General features: G+C 43.2%; 1 long non-coding RNA gene across 3 annotated transcripts in view; it reads right to left on the bottom strand.

Moving 5' to 3' along the window:
• Positions 1-4058, bottom strand: part of LOC127057567 (uncharacterized) — a 6471-nt gene extending 2413 nt beyond the window's left edge. Inside the window, exons 1-4 of one of the 3 annotated variants that reach the window (XR_007776123.1) lie at positions 3826-4058; positions 2040-2152; positions 993-1092; positions 1-88 (exon numbers count right to left, since the gene is read on the bottom strand). The exon at positions 1-88 is cut by the window's left edge and continues 5 nt beyond it. This is a non-coding gene — a long non-coding RNA (uncharacterized LOC127057567). Of the gene's footprint in view, positions 89-992; positions 1093-2039; positions 2333-3825 lie in introns of those variants that run through there. The other 2 variants (XR_007776122.1, XR_007776124.1) reach the window with 2 other exon arrangements.
• Between the last annotated feature and the right edge of the window lie 1435 nt (positions 4059-5493).

Below are 5493 nucleotides of genomic sequence, written 5' to 3'. Positions count from 1 at the left end.
GTGTGTCACCCAGCCGCCACCCAGGTGGGCTAAAGACTATGGCTGAATCTCAACAGCAGGTTTGCAACACAGATCCTCGCGGTGCCAGCTAGGAAATGAATAAAGAACATAATTACTGACTTCGCAGGCAGCCTAAACACACTTATCTTTTGGTTTTTTTCTTTCATCGGGTGGGGGAGACGGGGGAACTCTAGCAAACAATTAATCAGCTGCTGCATCTGCTTATCCCCCCCCCCTCCTGTCTTATTCCCGTCTTATTCGGTAAATCAAAGAGTGGCGTTATATGCGCTCGGATACCCGCTCAGTGTATGTGTGTAATAGACACACAGCCCCAAGCCACACCGGCTGTCTTCCAGGGATTGACTTTCCCTCAAGTTTTAATACCAAGGACAGCCAGTGTAAGGTTGGAGGCTCCTACAGCAAAGGGCAAAAAGGACAGTAAATTGCAACCTAGCAATCAGTTCCCAACGATTCGCTTTACAAGACTACAGAGGACACGATTGCTTCATTAGTACGGGACTTTAAATGTTTAAAAAACCCTCTTAACTCTTTCCCCTCTCAGTAAAGGGCCTCCCTGGCTATTTATTTATTTGAAAGAGAGAGCGCGAGAGAGAGCTGCCGATCCGGTTTGTATCCTCCCCCTTTGAGAGCCCGTCTCCATAATCTAAAATATAGTTTCTGCCCTACTGTATGATAATCCTGCTCTGTTAGTTGGTTTGATGCTGACAGATTTTGAAGGCCACGTCCCCCGCCCTCATCTGCTGTTAAGTTTAAAAAGAAAAGGTATTAACCTCCGAGGAAATAAATATTGAAACAAAAGGTTCTAGCCACAAAGCCCCAAATCCCATCAATTCAATCTTCCGCTCTTAATTTCCCTGCGTTCTTGATTTTCCACCGTATTTCATATCTGGGCTTCCCCCCGCCCTCTCTTTTCCATGCTTTCCAAAATCGCTTGCAGATATTTGTGCGTCCAGATACATTTCTTAGCTCACTTTTAAGTTTTATTTCATGTTCTGTTCTGTTCAGGTTTGGTTGGATAAGGAATCAGCTTCTCCGGAAACAAAAAATGTAAATTGCTGCATGTGGGTGTAGCTGTAATGAAAAATCAGAGCAGTTAAATCGTAAAATTTGGATAAGAAGCTTGAATTTAATACACACACAACACATTTATTAAAGCATTAGAATAATTGAAATTTGCTGCTGGAGTAGTCCAATCTGTTTAAATAATTCTATGGGTGTCTTGTTGTGATAAAAGATTATCTGGAATTCTATTAAAGGCGCAGTAGCCTGATTTCTAAATCCTATTTGGACACTTTCAATAACTATCAATAATCTCATCTACTCAACAACCTCCTGCCTCTCAGCTTTATCTGAAAGTTTACAGCATTTCAGGAGAATTCTATAAGAAAAAACCCACATCGGAGGAAAGCGGTACCTGTCATTCATGTTCTGATTTAAAAATATTAATATTAGGGGGAAAAAAACCATTGAAGGCTTTGCTGTTTAAGTGCCAGACGAGATGCAGGGGATAGATTGGTTTTGTATTTCAAATCTCACCTGAAGGTTATTTTTATCTATCTAAACAAATTATCCTTGTCTGTTTATGGAGTAATTACAGCTATGAAAATTATGAATAAGGTATGCGCTAGCCAAATATTAATTAAAGGCTCAACTCACCTCTGTTTCATTTCTGCAGGGCTCTATTCATACCCATGAATTAATACCAGGTTTTCTTTAATCCCCCACTTATTGGCACTTTCAGTTAATTTTATACTGTTTAATATCATTCCAGAGCCTAATTTCCTTTGTTTATGCGGGAAGTATTTGTTTAATTGTTAACAGATACTCTCCCGTTCGGAGAAACCAGCACGCCCAGATCCCAGTGATTTCTCTAATTGCTGTTAATTTTCTTCATTAACTTAATTTACTCTTCAACCCCTTAATTGCATATTTTTAAAATTTCTCATACTTTCCCCATTAATAATCTCTTGAAAGGGGAGGCACCAGACAAACCCAACATGATAGCCAGGAGAGCTCACCTTGGAGTCTTTTGTGAAGACTGTATTTTCCTTTGATCTCACTGATATTTTGAGGAAGGTTTCAATATATTCTTCATCCTGTTACCCAGTGAACTTTAAGGCACAATATCTCCCTGGTTGAAAGTAACACCCATTTTTGGCATGTGTGTTTATATTTGAACTAACAGGGGGTTCTCAGATCTTTACAAGAGGAGTGAGGTTTAGTGGAATGGGATTTGAAATAATAATAAACTAAAATGATCAAAACTGGGGTGATACCCTCCCCCTTATTTGAATAAAGTAGCTTTTCCTTTTTTTTTAAAAAAAAAAAAGCTCTTGCCTAACTCCCAGGTCCCAGCCCTGATTTCATTCTGGTTATTAGACAGCTACCAGTGACTGGCTGCAGTCCGCTTCTTTCCTGCTAATTATCACCTTATGAAAAGTGTTTCATTAAGAAACTCTGCTTTTGATTAATTATCGACAGAATGCTGACCAGAAAGAAATGAAATTAGTCGCTGACCCCGTCTGAGTAACACTGAAAATTCATCATCTATCCTTTTAATATTGAAAAGCACCGTAGAATTTTAATAGAAAATATTGTGTTTTTTTCCTCCAAACCTCCTAGTCTTTATTAATACCCCTGGGCAAGAACTGATATTGCTGGCAATATAGCAGTCTTTGTTCATTTTAAATTTATTAAACATAACGCACTTCATTTTCAAACATTTTACTGTTTCTTTTTAATTTCACTCACTGTAAGTACAGAATAAACCCCTTTAAAACATTTAAGATATTGGGGGGTGGGAGGAGGCAAAAACCCATATAAGGAGAATATAACAGGCGACGGCCATCAAATAAATTTAAGTAGAAGCAATTGTAATTTAAGCTCCCAACTATTATCCCCTTCAGACATTAAAGACAATATCTGTAACTATAAAATCAGATTATTGAAAAGAATGGGCCCTTTGCTTCCTGTTTTTCTCTGTCTCTTTAAAAATAGGGCCAACAGAAAGTTGAAAATAGATAGTAGAACTGGGTGCCAACATCCTCCTCCTTTGGGTGGTGGGGAAAGATGCAGGTACATCCTCACACCCAGGTTATCAGGGAAACCCCGGTCAAATCTGGACACCAGAGTGCTTTCCATTCAGGGATTTGCAGCCACCCTGGGAACTCAAGTGTGGTTCACCCCAAATCTGTGTGCGCGAGCTCTAGGCACTCCTTGTCCTTTGGCTACTTGTCTGTGTTGCCTATTGACTCGTGAGCGGTTGCAAGCCTGTACTAGCGGGGCGGTAGCTGGGGGCTATAATGACTCAACCTAGCGCGTCTCTACATTCTCTTCCTAAACTTTCTCTATCAGCTGGTGAAACTTTCTCCAGCCCGGGGGAGTCCAGAGAGTGCTGGAGGGTGAGGGAGGAGTTCCTGCTGTTTACAGAATGGGAGATTATTGCTACAAATAACAGCTAGAGAGCACAGGGTTCAGCCCCACGGGGGGGCACCACCCCAGATTTACAGCAGGGGCTATGCTGGTTTATAGCCCAACCCACCATCCCCGGGAAAAAACAAAATGCGTCTTTCTGCTGTTGGTAGCAGGGCAGTTTTTCCTCTTCCCCCAGCCTCGGGCCAGCCAGAGCTGCGCCTGCCCTCCGGGCTGTTTATCACAACAGCTGCAAATCACCCACCCTCAGCGGTTCCCAATTCAGCCGCCACCCGCCCCGTCCCAAGGAATCCGAGCCCTGGATTTAATGAAACGTGAAGTGTGAAAACTTCCTGCCCTAACGACGTTCCCAGATGTGCGGAGCAGCCTCACCTTTCCCTAGGCCCGGTCAGCGGCTGGGCAGATCTTTCCTCCCAGCCGGGCCAGGTCAATTACAGGCACTGCCTGGCCGGCGACAGGGGTTGGAAAAGCAGCTGGGCCATAGAGAAATGACTCCTATTTCACGGCCCCGGCGAACGGAATATTACTTCTAAACCGCTCTGAAATGCCACGGCCCGGCCTGCGAGCTGCTCCGCAGGAATTCAATTTTCCTTGAAATTGTGAGACCCGTTCGCTTTCGCTTTCCCTTTCTCGGGCTGATAAGTGGCACATGGCCCAGGAGCTTTAGGAACAGGCAATGCAAATCTGCACCCTCAAACTCTCACCGCCACGCCCTGCCTCTCATCTCCATATGGCCTTTTGCTCGCTCTCTCAAAATGATTTCACGGGATCTCTTTGCTCCTGCCCGAATTAGAAGCTGCGATCTTGTTGTGGGGGGAGGCTTGGGGGAGCTCCGCTGAAATGTTTAATAGGGAAGTTCAGGAAAAGTTCCTGCAGGCGAGGGCTGGTATTCAGAGCGGGGAGGTTAGAAGTGTTACCTGCCCTGCTAAAAACGTGTCACTCAGCAGAACTTTTCAGCCAAATCAGCCCCGCGTGGTCTGGGAGACCAGCCGGGGGGAAGAGAAGAAATGGGATAATTTGAGAATATTGCCAATGCCAACCCATATTCCACTGTCCTCTCTTAGGTAAAAGGCAAAGCGAGTGAGTGTCCATGAACTTGTATTTACAAGGCTGAACGATAATGGTACTGCTGTGGAGCTCAGCGGATATCCACACAGACACTCCTGTATGTTAATACATCCACCTACAAGTCCCTGTATCGACACCCAAAGAACTTCTCTATTATGGCCCACGATTCCGTGCCATTGCAATACATGTAAATTGCTGCACAATGGCCGGGTATTAAAACAACAAAAAAGTGCGATCCCTTGAAAGAGTGAAATTAACATTGTCCGGGTACCCTTTGAAGGTCACCTCTTCTCTTCTACCTTCATCCAACAGAGGGGCTGAATCCTCTTTGGCTTCTATTATAAAATGTTCAGACACGTTCTCCTGGAGGGTGAACAAGAAAAAATCCCAAATCGTGTTCCTGCCCTCATGAACCAGTACCAATTAAAGTGATTGCATTATTTCTCGTGTATTCCCCCCGCTTGAGTTAGTGTAGTGCTGCATGAAAAGTCCTAGCTAGACGAGTAAATAAAGAAATAAAAGCCAGTTTCATATTTTTTATGAACCATTTACCTCCAAAATAGACCTCCAGTATCAAGTTCCTGCACTGGATTTCCATATCCAGTCACTCAGACCTGCTTATCTTCATGTATGGCTGGCTCATGTTTAACACACAATTACATTTGCTCCCTCCAATCCCATTACAAATGGAATCTAGGAAGCATTGTTTGAAGAAATGTACTGCTTCAGTTCTGGTTATGTCGTACAATTCACGGAACAGTGGAAAAACCTAGACACCAAAGAGTCAATATACACACACACATACACTCTATGAACAGAGCCCGTTTAAAATGCCTTTCAGTTTTATTTACTGTAAACAAATGCTGCCACAGAGTTTGGAAAAAGGCTATCCAGGAAAAGGGTGGGGGGAGGAGGAATATAACCCAGCGATTGAAAGTTAATTAATTGCATTAAACTATCGACTAACTACCT

Source organism: Gopherus flavomarginatus, chromosome 9, assembly GCF_025201925.1.
Source record: "Gopherus flavomarginatus isolate rGopFla2 chromosome 9, rGopFla2.mat.asm, whole genome shotgun sequence".
In the NCBI taxonomy this organism is placed as follows: domain Eukaryota; kingdom Metazoa; phylum Chordata; order Testudines; family Testudinidae; genus Gopherus; species Gopherus flavomarginatus.
The sequence above is the reverse complement of the archived record's forward strand: the minus strand, read 5'-3'. Positions and strand labels throughout refer to the sequence as shown.